Source organism: Electrophorus electricus, chromosome 21, assembly GCF_041902795.1.
Source record: "Electrophorus electricus isolate QZ-2024a chromosome 21, ASM4190279v1, whole genome shotgun sequence".
Lineage (NCBI taxonomy): Eukaryota > Metazoa > Chordata > Actinopteri > Gymnotiformes > Gymnotidae > Electrophorus > Electrophorus electricus.
In genome coordinates this window covers 11,426,703-11,444,435 of record NC_137517.1, presented here as the reverse complement: position 1 = coordinate 11,444,435, position 17,733 = coordinate 11,426,703, and the positions used below count along the sequence as shown (strand labels likewise).

Sequence of the window (17,733 nt, the reverse complement as noted above, 5' to 3'; positions counted from 1 at the left end):
AGTCTCTTAAGGATCTTTAAAAGAAATAAACTTGCTGACTTTTTGCAAGTTTGTCTTGACTGCTGCAGAATGCTATTATTTTTGGACATTCAAAATTCATTCTAATAAATAAATGTTGCATGGAATTGTCCAATTTTTAATTATTAGTATGTAAGGGTGTAAAAAAATTAAATCATAATGAAGAATCATCAATAAGTTTGAAAAAAATCTATACTCAGAATGTAGTTTTATTTCAACACTTATTTTATTTTAATTACTAAAAACAACAACAATGAAAGAGTGAATGTATGATGGTGCACAGACTGATGGATGATAGAGGGGTGGAATATGACCATCACAGAGAAAATAATCACAGGAGATCATTTTAATGTCAGTGTTGCTCAACGTTTGAATCGCCGTAGTGTTTTGACAGCCTTTGAAAGCATCTTATTCATCTTATATGATTTCTCTAGTTTTGGTTTCTTCAGCTTGTTCTTCATTTTGAGGTTTTCATGATGGCAGAACTAAAGAAAAATAAATAAATAAATAATTTACAAATGTGCAAAAATCCAAAATAATCATATTATTCGTATGTGTCAATCAAAAAAACATAATTTAGTCCAATATGAAGTTCTTCCAGTAAATAGACTTAGCTAACAGCTAAATGAATTTCACTTCTTACTGGTGTGGTACTTATGAAAGATGCAAAAAGTGGTAAATAACTCCTACTCTGTCGTGGTTCTGTTCTTTAGAGACATCTGATAAAGATGTCAACAGTTTACTGGCCTCTTCTAGAGTTGTCTGAGTGACATTGATGATGTATAAGAGGCTTCTGAGCAGGTTCTGGTCCACTGGCTGAAACAGACATGAAGGATTAATATTTCCCACTCGCCCTCCGCTGGGCCTCTTTATCCTTCAATAATCCTCACAGTCAGTGACAAATGGTCCATTTGAAATAGGAAAATCAGCTCAGTGAAAATTATCCATGAAATGTGACGATTAACCAATTGAATCTGTGTGTCGCGTGCTTGGGCTCACGTGGACCTGCATGTGATGTCGGCCGTGGGTCTGCAGGCGTTGCTGGATCAGTTCACTCGCGCGACTGATCAGACCCCTCCCCTCACACATCTGTTCCAGCAGCGTGTCATAGTTCTCACGTGGAACCAGGACGTGGAGGCCATGAACATGGGCCCTGGAGGAGAGGCAGGGCTGGGCAGGATCTGAGCAGCAGATCAACGCTTTGATCACTGATCTGAAGCTGCTCTTGCACACACTGCCACTGTTCCTCCCAGAATGGTCCTTCTTTACTGAAGCTACGAGAGCAAGATGAACAAGAGTGCATTAATGTGACATGAATACACAACACAAAACAACAAAACAACGATGTGTAACGGTAAAGAGGTTATTAAAAGTATACCTTCCACACCTCCAGTCATTTCTGTAATGTGCATCTGTTTTCTGACAACCTTTCATTAAATGGTGCCACTTAAAACACCTTGCAGGTGTAACTGTACAAATTCTATTAAGTCATTATCTTTCTGCTGAAGTCATTTGTTACACCTTCATTAAATCATTACACTCACCACCATCTTCATCTACTCTCAAGTGGAAATGGAAGACGTGATTTTTCAGGTTCCGCAAGTGAACATTTTTAGTAAATGAGGATAGCTTGGCTAATTCTGGATTGTGTCCCCGTGTTGTAGAACTGGTGTTTGCACCTCGCTCAGCGGCCTGCAGATGTCTGTACAGGTCCTGGGTCCTCCTGATAGTCTCCAGCAGTGTTGGTTTCAGTTCATGAATCTCCAACATATGCTGCTCCACTGCTGATAAAACCACATCAGGAGCTTCTTATATTTTTGTCAACAGCATTTTTAATAGTTATAATGCAAACAATTATGTACAGGGTATTAAAAGAAGACAAATCTTTAGCAGCAGGTTACAAGGTTGTTATAGATATATGTTACATCTATATTTGGTTTTTCACTTTGAAAATAACTTAGCAAGAGTAGTTTGACAAAAATGAAAGACCCCATCAGTCCCACAGTGCAGAGTGTACCTTGGATCTGGTATGTAGGATGTGTGAAGGCCTCTGTGTATCTCAGGCGTTGTTTCAGGAGCTGACTTTCTCTCACACTCTCCTGTAGCTGCCCAGACATGAGCTAAGATCATCACAGAGAGACAGAGTGTTACAAACCCCAGGAATCACGCTCAGCCCTGCACTGCCACGCCTACCTCTTCCCACACACGCCTCCAATCTGGTTTACTGGAATACTAGCACACACCTGATCATTGTTTCTCTCATCACTGCTCCCTTACTTAAGCTCCCCTCCCTCACACTCACGTCATGAAGTATTGCCAACCTTATTTTGCATACCAAGTGGTTCAGTTATGGTTTTGTCTTTCTGGTTTTCGACTTCTGCCTGACCCCTGGACACCCCTGGACTCTGCCCCATGTTATGGACCTTGAATCAACAGGACTACGAATACCTGCCTGACCCCTCTGATCTGTTTGATTTCACTATAAAACCTCTTGCAATTGGATCCTCTTCCTTGTATGTGTGTGTGCAATCATAAACACAGAGAAACCAGTAGTTAGAAATAATGACTCCAAACAAGGATCAGAGCCCTTATACTGAAATAATCAGAAATGTCTTATGTTGGGTAAATTATATTATACATTTTATTGTCTAGGACAGCACTAGTTGCATCACTTCCCTTTCTAAACCTTAGTTTAGCTCCTTAGTCTGAATATAAACATGAACAAAGTAAATAAACATCAAATTCAGAGTGTGAGATTCAATAGAGTCAATTCAACTTAAGGAACCATTCTTTGCATCCAGACTAAACCTAGTCTTAATCTTTAGAGTACTGGTCCATTATATCAGATGAGTTGTGAATCAGGTGTATTTTTAGTATGTTAAAAACACTAAACTCCGCCCTGCACCTGGTCTGACTGAATGAAACGTCGGGTTGCTACCTGGAGCTGCTGCTTTCTGTTCTCAAGCTGTAGAATGAGTTTGCCCACATCAGATTCCAGATTATTCAGCTCTGATGTGGTCTCTGCTAGCGCAGCATCTTTCTCAGCTAGATCCTGGATGTGACCTTCCAGAATGTCATGCAGCCCCTGCTCACACACAACAACAATCACCCTCATAAATGCACACACCCCCTGCTGCAGTGTTACTCCCTGCTGCCCCCGTCTGGTGTGATGAGGAATATTGGTGCAGAGTCCTTCTCTTGCAGGGGTCAGAGTTCAGGCAGGGGTTAAATGAGGCTCCAAGCTTCACAGACATTTTGTATAAAGCTGAGGAGTGTGTCTGGTAAAGGTGCCGTTCCCTTTCAGACCTGTGTTTTAGTCCTTTCTCTTTTCACACTTTTGTTTTAAACCACAAGAAAATGTTTATAATAAATGTGCAGATAATATGCTTAGTGAGCTCTATAGGTCTTTTGTATTAAGAGCATATTTTTGGACGCCTGTTTTTACCTGTAGGTTGCCATGTGTTTGGAGACACCCACCTGAATCTGTTTCTCTTTGTCCTTCAGGGCCTGTTGGAGGTCGTTTTTACTGGCCTCATGTTTCATTTTGGTCTCATGCAGCTCAGAGTCTTTCAACTCCAACAAGTTCTTCAGATCCTAAATAGAGAGAGAGAGAGCATACATAGAGTACAAATATACTAAACATTTAGTTCAAATGGATTTCCCTATATAGTATACAATTTATAATTTTTAATGTATTCTCATAGCCTAATTAAAACATTAAAGTTTTAGTGTCTTAAAGTAACAGTTTAATAAGCATACATGTATGCAGGAACATGCACCTGCACACACATACACACTCACACCTATGTCATCCTCTTTCAGGGTGGTGAGTGTGGAGTTGTGGGCGTGGCCAGGCTGGTGTCCACTGCTCTGATTGGTGCTCCTGTTCCTCAGCTGATTGATTATGGTGTTCTGAGCCTTGAGCTCCCCCTGCAGCTGTTCTATGTACCTGACAGCCATCACACACACACTCGATTAGGCTACATTTTATTTCACATGTTCATTTAGAGCTATGAGATGGACTCTCTGCACACAGATTCATCTTGGAATTACATTCCAATTACATGGAACTACATGGAGAAACTCCACTGAAATCACTGTGACATTAGAATGGTGTGTGCCAGCTCAGGACTAGGTACTATAATATAATTGTCTTTTGCTAAGAATAAAAAACAAAGCATTTCTAAGGATAATTTCTTCTATAATTAAAGTACAGCAATTTACTAGCTAAGGATTATTATTGTTTAATGAAGGCCCTAAGGTTTAACTTAAGTGGTCAGAAATTAGCATTTAAAATGGAAATATGTCAAATAATTTTGTTGTTTTGATGTGGTTGTCCTGGAGAAACAGCCCGAGTTTCTAACTGGGAAATCTTCCATGAACAATGTTTCTTATCAGAATTAAATATAGGCCTGTACCGACCTGTGCAGCTCTTCAATGGTTTCCTCTGATTGGCTCTGATCCTCAGAGGGCGGGTCTTGTAATGTGTAGGCTTGTAGCTGGTTCTCTAGCTGTAGGCGGAGCGTCTTCTCTTGATGGAAAAGCGCTTCCATCTTCTCCAGTTCCTCTCTGCACCTGCTCAGCTCCTGACAGGTGGATGAAGAGCATTACGTGAAATGAAGAAATAATTCAATTCAAGACACGTGTCTGGTCCTGCTACTGCAGTAGCAGTTAAAACTATTCTAAAAAGGAAGAGAATAAAGAGGCTTGGGCAGAATAATTTATGCATTTGAGAAGGTCAATTTATTGCCTTTTCAAGTTGTATTTAGATTTTTTAGCGCCCTCCCTTTATCTAGGTGCGGAGTGTGATTAACAAGTGTCCCCAGTCTCGTCCTCTCAATTAACCGGCTCTGATTACAAAAACTAGACTCGGGTCTCCTCACGTCTAAGTTTTGCTGCGTCGCCACTGGGAAACGCTCCTCTGCCGCGTTGTAAATCTGTTCTGTACAACTGCTGCACTTCTGCGAGCCGCCCTCATGCTTGAGGAAGCATATACGCATGCGCAGGTTAAAGTTGTCCTTCTGCAGCTCGGATATCGTCTGGATTAAAAAAAAGAGCAAACAGATCGGATTGATGTTCAGACAGACAAATATTATATTTTCAGCTTGGCAGTAAAATTGCATACCTGCGTCATTTCTTTTAGTGTCCACGTTTTGTTCCTGGTCAACAATTTCCCATGTTGAGAAAAACTCATCATGTTTCTCTATTGATTTAATTTGGCCTTTCACGATCGTTCCTGAATCCAGGGGATACACGGATACTATAAAATATTTTAGATATTTCTATAATTAACGGCGCACTTAATTTAATGATATAATAAATCATGCAAGTAATATTGATACTATTGCTGAAAACTATTAGAATATCCAATAATTCTGGTCGGACTATACCTTGAAAATCACCTTGTCCTCCTTCAGAAAATCATGTAGGTATTTAGTGTGTTGGAACGCTTTTAAATAACTTACACTTTCCTTAGGTTGTGATGTCATAATTACATTAATGCGTCTTAGTGGAACAGTTCACTGACGCAGTAACGCCAGCAGTGGCAATTTGACTTTAAGTGTCTGACTTTTATCAAGCAGTAAAACCATTGTCATGCCTCTGATAAACCTGATCAGGAAGGAGACGTAACGGAAACCACAAGGTGGTCAATTTCAGAACTACAGATATTAGTGGTAAATAATGTGGCTAATGAGTGAATTTGTGCTCTACCAAAGTTGGTTACTAACACTAAATGGTAGCAGATTGGTAATTTTCCTTTATATAGCAGAGCATATTACTGTAAGTTCAAATAATATTATTTCTTTATCTATTTGAGCAAATTCCCGAGTCATACATATTATACAGTATAAGAACAATATGTGTTAAATACATTCATATTTGTTTTGTGAAATGGCACATAATATTATGTATATGAAAGTGCCGCAATTATTTTAAAGTTCTAACTGTTTTATAATAACATTTGTATCATGATCATGAATGACTTTCCTTTTCATTCACAGTTAATAATAATGAAATTAAAGAATTGTGTTCTTGTGCGCAAGAACACAAAAACATTCGCGAGAGTACAGTATGTGTTTGTGTGTGCAGAAGAGCAAGTTTGTGTAAGAGCAGGATATATCTAAACACGTGCAAGCAGTTTTGTAGCAGAGCAAAGTAAATGTAAGCGAGAGCAGAGCAAATATGAGTGAGCACATGTACATTTTGCATGCGAGCAAAGGAGACCCGTGAATGCTGCGAGTTACACGTCAATACTGTGTGAAATTTTTTTTTAACAAAACAGATGTTTGATTTTGCACTTTTGCCAACACCAGATTAATGCAGGTTATGTCCCTTGTGGTGTTTTGACCTTTTATTCAGAATTTTTGTCTGAAGTCCCTTAAAACATTCACTTATGTCTACAGCTCCATCATAACCTTGACCTTAGATGTTACCTACTAGTAAACAGATCTGCCTGATTAACGTCTTTTAGCTCGTCTTCTTCTCAGATACATGTCTGGGCACAAACTAAACGTTCACATACTGTCTTAAACCACTACATCACTGGGCATGTGAACTGGACATGGCGATCAGCAGAGGAGAGACCCAAGATACCATTTGAAAATGGTTTATTCAAACACTCAAAATGGTTTGAACTGTCATATCAGGGGAGTGTATGCTAGAAACGAAACTTAATGACAATAAATAGTCATTTTATATAGAGTTTGTGAGCACAGAATAGGTATTACACACAAACTAATAACCTGTCTCTCTCTCTCTCTCTGTGTGTGTGTGTGTGTGTGTGTGTGTGTGTGTGTGTGTGTGTGTGTGTTTGTGTGTGTGTGTGTGTGTGAGTGTGTGTGTGAAAACCTAAGTAAACGTCTGCTCAGAACAGCTGTGCTGTATAAGCTCCATGACAAACAAAATTCTCCCACAGTCAAAATCTACTGGTAATTTACTGTCACTGTTCTACGCTATTCTGTGTTATTTAAATACAGTTCTATACTGTAGCTCTGATTTCTCTCTCCCGCAGAAGGTTGGATAAAGTGTTGTGACTGGTCACAGCAGTCCGGCCCCTAAAAAACAATTATCCTTGACAAAACCGGTTCAGTCCGGTTTAACGCGAAAGTGAAATTTTTGTGCTCCATTTTAAGAAGCGCAATGCAAATATCTTTAGAAAAGAAAGCCGGTGAGTATCTGAATCTGAGCTGTCAATCATGAATTATATGAACTTGTACTACTCAAGGAACAAGTTCTTAAATTTAATATTAACAGAATTGAATATTAACAAGGTTAATGTCTGAAAACGTAAAGCTTTTAGCCGCTATTCTGTTGCAGTAGGTGTCTTCGTTTACGCGAAATACAGCAATAGAACTGAGGTCGTCTGATTCAGAATAACCAAACTAAAGTCGTTCTAGGCTCATCTGAGAAATTGGTCCGAATCAATATGTTTACATGAACTGTATAAAAAGTACTAATAAACGCACTATATACTTCATATATTTATATTTTGTCCTCTACGCAGAAACAAACTGCGCAAATAGAACAGGCGTCGTACTGCAGGAAGTGTCACAAATGTCTCGGACTGTGAGCCAGTAGATCTAACAGTAAGTGTTTAGGTGTCCAACTAGATGTAGACTATTTGTTTTATCAGGCTAAGACCGTGCTGTTTACACGATCATGTCGTAATTAGACTGACAGTGTGAGGTTAGTATTGTACCAATAGTGTGCATGTCAGTGTAACTAAAGAAGTAATATTTATAATATTTATTAGTAATATTATTAAGTGATATTTCGACACTGTTTCTTTGTATGACAGTGATTGAGTTAGTCTGTGACCCACTATGCACTTACAGAACACATTTTTCCTGCCTCTGTCTTCTTTTCCACTTTGGACTGATACTGTTCACTACACCCACGTTTTTGAGTTTGTTTTAGTGCTGTAACATTACGGTTTAAACTTTATGCATTATTTGCTCATTTTAATAAACCATATTTTGTACTTATAAAGTTAGTAAAGGTGCCTGTCTACACCAAAGCTCTTAAAAACATGAATGACTGTTTCTCTTTTGAGAACATTAAGCGAGAAAATACTGTAATGTTTCGCTTATAGGCGCATTCCGAGCTAAAGCGTGAATGTCTTGGTCGTGCTTCGTTAAAGCGCGTGAATGTCTTGGTCGTGCTTCGTTAAAGCGCGTAAATGTCTTGGTCGTGCTTCGTTAAAGCGCGTGAATGTCTTGGTCGTGATTGATTAAAGCGCGTGAATGTCTTGATCGTGATTGATTAAAGCGCCTGAATGTTTTGGTCGTGATTGATTAAAGCGCGTGAATGTCTTGGTCGTGACTCGTTAAACGGAGATCTTGGCTGCAATTCGGACTGTGAACCAGTAGATCTGACAGAACGTGTTTACACGTCCAACTCGGCTACGTGTTTTGAACTGGCTAAGACAGTGATTTTATACGATCGTGTGTTAGTTCAACTAACAGTGTCAGACTAGTATTGTACCAACGTTCAGTTGAATAATAACTGTGAGGCAGAGTCAGTACAAGTATTGAACCATTTTACATGTTTGGTTTACTCCTTTGTCGGTAAGTTATTGAATGGATGAAAGATTGTTGTGTAATATTTTTTGGCATTGTCTTTTGTTTCAGCATAAAGCTGAACGTCACAAGAAAGCCCACCAAAAACAGAACAGAGTATGTACAGTTACACTGTGTACTTCCTTATTCAAGTATTTAGGGTACGTAGGAAGAGTCTGAATGAGTACTGCACAAACTAACTAGTGGTCTCTGTTGACGTCGGTGAAGCTATCCGCGCGTTAGCGCTTCATGGTCAAGTCGCCGAGATTCAAATTGAATGCGCCTATATGCACGATATTGCGGCATTTGGTTGCTCACTTCAAACTAACGCTCTCTAAGCATAGAGAAATGCAGACTAACTGTTTTTTGAAGAGCTTTGGATTAGACATGTACTTTTACTACAAAAATACAAAATGAAGTGTATTTGATTAAAAGCAAAACATTCACAAAGTTTGAACCATGAGCTCAGAATACTGATGTTATATATATAAAATGTGTATAGTGTATGAAGATGTGCTGCTGCATGAAAGTACACATTGCTGGTATGTATACTTTGAATGGATATTGCATCAACACTATTAAAAATATGTTAAAGTAGCTTAATAAGCACTGCTCAAAATGATTTTCCTATAGAGTGCTTCTCAGAGGTTTATCATACAGCTTGACTGCCAGCTAAAACAGCACTTAGCACTAGTGCAATATTGTACATATCTCCAGTGCTGAAAAATCAGACTGAAAAAAAAAAAAAAAGATTGAAGGCACTTGCTTATCAGATCAAATTTGAAAAAACTCTACTGTGCCAGTTTTTTTTTAAAATATATTTATATTGAAGTCCTACTTTTAATGGGGTTTAAATGCTCACTCATACAGAGAACATATGATTACTATATCTATGAATTTTCCCATAATGCCAAATCAGTTCCACTACCACCAAAGAGTGACAGCCTTTGACTTTCACAGCTGCAAGATTTGGCAATTTCTAGTGTACTATTTTTTTTTTCCCTTTTTCAAAAACCAGTATTAAAATATTAATGTGGTTAATGGGGCTTAGAGACAGTTATCTATAACTTACTTCTTTTCTAATTGTATTACTTATTTTAAGTAATGTGGTCATTTACATAATGTTCTATAGGTCTATGCAGTCTTTAAAATCAGCTTTGGGTAATTATGTTTGGTGTCATTTGTGACTTTGTAAAACATAACTCATTACATATCTGATAAAGTTTTTCTTTCCTTGATTATCAACCAGCAGAAGAGAACTGGTGTTTGCTGAATCAGAAGAGACCAAGAGTCAGATGTGTAACTTTGTGCTTTAAGTCAAAGTAAATGTAATGTGTGTTGTATTTGTCCAGTAGAAAGAAGAACACAAGTATATGTATGTTGGAGAGGAAACAGTTTTGAAGAAAGATAACAAACGTACACCCATTTTTACACACACTCAAGATAACTGAAACAGAAATATCACAGAAAAACATCTCTGCATACATTTAAAATTGCATTTATTTAAATATTTTTTTTTTTTTTTCTCAGGAAGTAATAAGTGTCAGGAATGCTGGATGTAAGACAATCTCAGGTTGGAGAGCAAATGTGCAAACATGGCCCTGAATGTTTCTGTTGCTTACAAAGGCTGTAGGCAACTGACCGTGGTCATCTACAGAGCAGGTGAAGTCCATTCATTTCACATGCACTGGTGCAGGTGCTGAGACACAACAGACAAATAAAACAAATCTGACTCAATACTCTAGTATTCGATGGTGAAATAAATGTCAAAAGAAGTCATTTTTTTTAAACCATTGATGCGAGGTCCCCTATGCTCACCTGTCTGTTGTCCCAACTGGTCAAGCCCACAGTTCCTTCTCCCTGTTAACAACAGAGAGAAATAAATCTTCACGACAGATGTTTCTTTGGCTCCAGGGGAAGTAGAGGCAGCCTGGCCATCCTGGCACTTGTCCTGCCTCTTGTTTTTATCCTCAGTCTTGCATGGCCGGGGCACACGGTTGCGACGTGGCACCAGGGAGGGGGCAGGCGGAGCTGGGCGCGCAGCTCTGCTCTCTACCTTATGTAAGGTCGCCCTCCTGATGAGCAGCGGTTTGTGGCAGCTCAGGTCATACTGGTGCTGGGAAGCTTCGACCTTGGAGGCACACTGACGGGCTGACGTTAGCCTCTCCAGGTCCTGGTAGAGGACCTCACCCACTTCTGGCCTGGTGTAAAATGTGGAGTTCACCTCACTGTGCTTGTCCTGCACCTTTCCTGGGACTTCCCTGACATGTTTGTGGGGGACATGCAGGGTCACAGCAGGCTTTGGGCTTTTCTGTTTGAGAGCAGCCAGCTTTGGGTGGAGGGCGGGTAGCCTTGAGATGGATGGAGCTGGTGGAGTGTGATCAGCCTTCACACTCACAGCACTGCTCTTGGTGTGTGGCTCTACAACCAGAGAAGGGAACCGAGATTTGCTGCATCGCTGACCTTCATCCAGGAGTCTGCCTATTGACTTTCCACCATTATTTCCATCGGTGGCCTTCAGCAGTGCCACTAATGTTGTGCCCGTGCCAGATTTTCTCAGGTTTTGAGAGACTTGAGGTTTATATGGCTTCCTCTGGGGGACTCCAGAAATTTCTGGGAAATAGTGGCTGCTTCCTCCTCTTTGCGAATTAACAAAATGAAAAGGAGAAATATTTGGGTTGGCCATTGCCTCTGTAGGGCTTTTTTGTGGAGCTGGGATGGTCTTCACATCAGGGAAGAAGTTCTTCTTTGTACTTCCTGTTCCCCTCATGATGGTCTCACTGGGGAAAACCAGAAAATATATTAAATCTTTTAATACTTTACAGATAAATATTAAATTATACCTCTATAAACTGTGTGTGTTTCGTTCGATGTCGGTCATCGTACATGTGTACACGTTCGTGTTAGTGTTATTGTTCATTGTTTACTGGTTGTACTCGTTGTGTGTGTTTCTGCCTGTCCCTATATTCAATGGTTTGTTACATATGAGTGCAGTTACCGTTGATTACTAATCTTTTGTGTCTAATATATGTTTTTCTGGGACGAGAGAGGTCTGTGAGTCCTGCTCCTTGCCCTGCAGGACGCGGGCCGTGACACTTTTCTTAATCTATTCAATATTCTCTTAAGATGATCAGCACAAAAGTAACAATTTTAATTTGTTCACGGGCATATGCGTAAATTATGATGAGGATGCTACATGTCACTACGGTTGAAAATCAGATTGTAACATTCCTAAATGGCTATTTTTATCCCCAACACTTTTTGAAAGTAAAAATGTTAATGTTTCATCTACAAGCAATCTTTCCTTCATTTATTAATTAATTTAAGTAACACACATGTTTTAGTCATCGTGTTTCTAATGACAGAATCTGAAAATGTTCATGATTATAATCTGAAAACGCCTATAATTTCACACAATGTCAAAACGCAGCGCAACTGATATTTCGTGAAACGAAAATGAATTTTAATCAAAATACAAAAGTTGTATTACAAATATATCTTAAACTACATTGCTGATACTTTTTGACGCCGACAAGTATACAAACGCCATAAATGTGGATGTTCTTCCTTTTAGACCAAGCGCTGATTTAAGTGAACGCACGTGCCATCGATGATGAAAGGGATGCGAATTTAAGGGATATCAGAAACGAATCCAAAACCCAGCACTTTTCAAGAGAAATAATACGCTTTGTATATAAACACACGACGTCTCAATCTAAATAACACATGGAAATTATTTCCTTTATGCATTCTTTTCATATAGACGTTTCCCAGTTTGCCTTAAAGAGGATAGTTAGGCCTACCTTTGATATCGGAGAAATCTATAACTGACAATAATCCAATTTATCCACAGGAAAATGTGAAATAACAATTGTTGAATATCCTTGTAGTTCGTAGTTTGGTTTGTCCAGTTTGCACACACTGTCAAAATGGTAACCATGACGCCAGTTAGGCCTTTTTATATATCTGCTTCTGTGACGTCACAAATAGCAGGTGTGACGACATAAACACGGCTGTCTCGTTTTAGCATTACTAAAATGTACTACTGGGCTGTGTATTACTGGACCTTTTGATTGATAGTTAGTGTAAGTTAAAATATCTTATTTCCTCTCAAGCGCAGACGTTGCTTCAGCAAAAAGCTCCTGTGTTCTGTCCATTAATATATTAGGCCTATCCAGCTATGCAACTGTTCATCTTATTTGTTTTTGATGCATTTTTTCAATGTATAAACCATTCACATATACATGGTAAATGTGTATAAAATTTCTTGTATTTGTAATATTAATTGAATGTTTTGCCCCCTCAGTCCCTTAACAATATCACATCATTCGAGCTCTGTTCACTTTTTTATGTGGCGCATTGTTGTAAGAACCCACATGTAAATCTCCCCATGCTGACAAACCTGCAAATAACATATTTTCTTCCTCATCTCCCTGATGCTTTTTGTTTCATCTTGCTAGCTATTATTATTATTATTATTATTATTATTATTATAATTATTATTATTATTAACATTTATATAGCACCTTTCTCAGACTCAAGAACACTTTACAAGCAGGTATCAGCTGTTATAGTCACTCACATGCCGATGATTAGTTAACATGCTACCTTAAACTTCAACCTAGATTTTGGTGTTTTTTCTCCTCCTGTAATGGTACATTGGAAATGATTAGATTTCTTTGGCTAAAGCAATGTCTTCATTAAGGCCCATTTCATGTGAACTTGTTTCTTTCTTTTTTTTAATTAAATCTGGCAGACAACCTTAATAATCATGGCTTTTACACTTTGACCAGGTGGCTAAATTCACTAGGTTAGCTAGCTACCCTGAATCATCAAGAATTGATTTAGCAAACAATCAGGATAGATTTTCATTTTGTTTTGATTCAAACATGTCAGGACAAAATAGCTAAGTAAAGGAAACAGCTAGGTTAGGTAGTTAACCACTCAAAGTAGCTTACTTTAGGTAGATATTGGTCAAAATGCACTCTTAACTAGTTACACTAGCTAGCAGCTGTGATTATGCTGTGATAAACAAATATTGACAATCATAGATTTTAGATTCCTCAAAACAACTATTCTTTATTTTGATTACATCTTTGCATGTTCTGGGTCTTCATTTTTACATAGGCAGACCACTAGTGCAGTGAGGAACAAAGTGCATCAAAAATTCTGGTTGTGCACAAGAGACAAGAGAGGCATGTCTTGTTTTTGAGAGGCAAATTCTTGCTCTTTTAGAAAGATTCTTGTATATTATTGGTATTACAGCTTTTTTGATGTACAGCAATAACAAAGACCTATTAATGAATAACCAGCTAGAATTTGCTTTAAAATGTAATTTGCTTTGAATAAGAGTGCCTGTAAAAGCTGTAAAGCTTAAGATCTGTTCTTGGAATGTATCCTGGACACTGATGTAAACTATCAAAACATGTATCGGGATATTCTGCTTTGTTCAGTATTGAAGTGTCTGCAAATTGTTTTTAACTTATTAGTTGCCAAAAAAAATAAATGAACAAAAATAAAAAATGGAAAGACACACTGCAGCATGTAGGAGCATCTTTAATGGGTATGTTATTATTTATTCCAGCTCTGAAGCCACATATTTAACCAAGCATGGAAAACTGCATAAAGGAAAGCAAGGCAGAACAGACTGAAAATTGTCAAAATATGCCAACGTTCAGGCAAGCAAAACAAAATCAAAGACAGACAGCAATACCGGGTAAGCATTTACGGGAAAGGCAGCGTAGACGGCAAACACAGAGGGAGAGCACAAATGAGATGTAAACAAACAAAACAGGAGCAAGGAGCTAGGTGTAACACAGGTTCTTATCACAAACACAATGAAAGACAAACACACTCTAACCAAAACAAAGCGAAACAAAGACCGACGAGAACTAACCAACAACCAAGAGAGACATATTATCAAACACATATCAACGAAGGCACAAGGAGAAACAAAAGCTAACCATAAGCGAGGAGAAACAATAACTGTCAAACAAGATACATAGGAACGGTTTTATTTTTTATAAGACTATAATCAGGGATAAATTAGAAACAGTTGGGAGACAAAGGGGAGGAGACAGGGAACCATAGAGAATGACAAAACCCCGGAAGTTACTAGGTTGCCTGGGAAATGGGGAATGCTCTGGTCTGTAGACGTGACAGGCACACAGCATCATGGGAGTCACCTTGCTCCCCTCCACTCTCCTGACTGGATCCCACGTCAAAGATTATAGCAGATGTCACATATATAAATATACACTGTCATGGCATGGCCCCCTCCTCCTAGACTCCTCGCTGTTTGTTTGACGTCACGTGTGTGTGTCTTCATTGCCACACCCCACCCATGTGTCATACCTGTCTCTGGTTATCTCCCTTGTTAATGTGTATATTTAAGGTCCTGGTTAGTTGTTGGTCTTTGTCGGTGTTTGACCCTATATGCACTGTGTCAACGTGCACAAATTGCTTATTGTTTGTTGTGTTTTTGTCTCATCACTGAGTAGTACTTTGTGTTTTGGTTTCATTTTTGTCATGTTCATTAAACATCTGTGTTTATACAATGACTCACCTTTGCATCCTGCCTCTGGAAAAAGGCAAAGAAGTGATGTAACCGTCCCAGTCCAGCCCATGTGAAGGAACTCTTCATAGTAGTGGGCATGCTCCATGCCAGTGCAGAGGGTGAGAGCGCCACTGGGATATTTAGGGAGGGCCTGGAGATCCATGGTCAGACTCTGTGGAATCGTGCTTGCCCTTCCTGGAATTCAGAATGGTAAATCTGCAGGGTTTTACGTAACCGGAATATCGGGACAGTTATGAGGATTATGGCATGGATGAGGACTATGACAACAGTAGTCTCCGGTCAGACGTGGATTCCGATCGCTTTATGTACCCTTCAATGAAGGTGAAGGAGTCCCTCCACGAGGATCCCACTTTTGGGGTTGGAAATGGAATCAGGAAACTCCAATGACGATGAGCCCCTGGAGTCTAAGCCTTCACCCAGAGCACTCTTCATCAGCAGTCTCATTCAGAAATACCTCACATTATTTTCAGACGTTCCCACTCGTACGACTGTCCTTCAGCATGACATTGATGTTGATTCTCATTCACCCATTAGACAACACCCATATCATACCAATCCCCAGAAATGTACATTGCTAAATCAAGAAACCAAGTATTTGTTAGAAAATCATCTTGCTATCCCTAGTGTTAGTGCCTGGTGTTCCCCATGCTTTCTGGTGCTAAAACCAGATGGCACATACGGCTTCTGCACTGACTACAGAAAAATAAATGCAGTTATTGTTTCTGGTTCCTTCCCAATGCCTAGAATGGAGGATTGTGTGGATAAGATGGGGTTCAGCTAGATTTGTAAGTAAGCTTGATTTACTTTAGGGTTATTAGCAAGCTCCATTAACCTCTCTTGCATCTGACATTTTGGCATTTGCTACCCCTGACTGTTTTCTACAATATACGGTAATGCCTTTCAGTCTTAAAATGCCCTTCTACCTTTCAGCGTTTGATGATTAAGATTTTGATGACATGCCTAACTCTGAAGTCTATTTGGATGATGTGGTTGTGTATACCAAAACTTGGGAACAACATGTACAGTTGCTTGATCTTGTTTTTAAGAAGCTATTGGATGCCTCCATTGCGCTTAATCTTGAAAAATGTGATTTTGGTAAGAGTGAGGTTGCCTACTTGGGGAAACTGGTGGGTTGTGGTAGTGTGCGTCCTCTTGATGCCAAAGTACAAGCAATCAAGTCTTTTCCTGCCCCAGAGACGAAAAGACAACTCCGACGCTTTTTGGGCATGGCGGGTTTTTATCGTTGCTTTTGTAGGAACTTCTCTGATGTTGTTTTACCCCTCACAAATTTGCTTTGTGACAATGGCACATGCGCGGGGCCCACCATAGAACAGTGTTGCTCAATGTTTGAATCGCTGTAATGTTTTGACAGCCTTTGAAAGCATCTTATTCATCTTATATGATTTCTCTACTTTTGGTTTCTTCAGCTTGTTCTTCATTTTGAGGTTTTCATGATGGCAGAACTAAAGAAAAATAAATAAATAAATAATTTACAAATGTGCAAAAATCCAAAATAATCATATTATTCGTATGTGTCAATCAATAAAACATAATTTAGTCCAATATGAAGTTCTTCCAGTAAATAGACTTAGCTAACAGCTAAATGAATTTCACTTCTTACTGGTGTGGTACTTATGAAAGATGCAAAAAGTGGTAAATAACTCCTACATCATCTCTTTCTCCATCATGGTTCTGTTCTTTAGAGACATCTGATGAAGATGTCAACAGTCTGCTGGCTTCTTCTAGAGTTGTCTGAGTGACACTGATGATGTCTAAGAGGCTTCTGAGCAGGTTCTGGTCCACTGGCTGAAACAGACATGAAGGATGAATATTCCCCACTCGCCCTCCGCTGGGCCTCTTTATCCTTCAATAATCCTCACAGTCAGTGACAAATTGTCCATTTGAAATAGGAAAATCAGCTCAGTGAAAATTATCCATGAAATGTGACGATTAACCAATTGAATCTGTGTGTAGCGTGCTTGGGCTCACGTGGACCTGCATGTGATGTCAGCCGTGGGTCTGCAGGCGTTGCTGGATCAGTTCGCTTGCGTGACTGATCAGACCCCTCCCCTCACACATCTGTTCCAGCAGCGTGTCATAGATCTCACGTGGAACCAGGACGTGGAGGCCATGAACATGGGCCCTGGAGGAGAGGCAGGGCTGGGCAGGATCTGAGCAGCAGACCGACGCTTTGATCGCTGGTCTGAAGCTGCTCTCGCACACACTGCCACTGTTCCTTCCAGAATGGTCCTTCTTTACTGAAGCTACGAGAGCAAGATGAACAAGAGTGCATTAATGTGACATGAATACACAACACAAAACAACAAAACAACGATGTGTAACGGTAAAGAGGTTATTAAAAGTATACCTTCCACACCTCCAGTCATTTCTGTAATGTGCATATGTTTTCTGACAACCTTTCATTAAATGGTGCCACTTAAAACAGCTTGCAGGTGTAACTGTACAAATTCTATTAAGTCATTATCTTTCTACTGAAGTCATTTGTTACACCTTAATTAAATCATTACACTCACCACCATCTTCATCTACTCTCAAGTGGAAATGGAAAACATGATTTTT

General features: G+C 39.3%; 1 long non-coding RNA gene across 2 annotated transcripts; it reads left to right on the top strand.

Annotated features, from left to right (window-relative positions):
• Positions 1-7,081: 7,081 nt before the first annotated feature.
• LOC145652849 (uncharacterized) lies at positions 7,082-10,544 on the top strand. 2 transcript variants are annotated; one of them, XR_014119114.1, is made up of 4 exons: positions 7,082-7,186; positions 7,523-7,604; positions 9,829-9,992; positions 10,107-10,544. It is a non-coding gene; the product is annotated as an uncharacterized LOC145652849 (long non-coding RNA). The 2 variants fall into 2 exon arrangements; XR_014119113.1 differs by having other exon boundaries at positions 7,523-9,992.
• Positions 10,545-17,733: the final 7,189 nt, after the last annotated feature.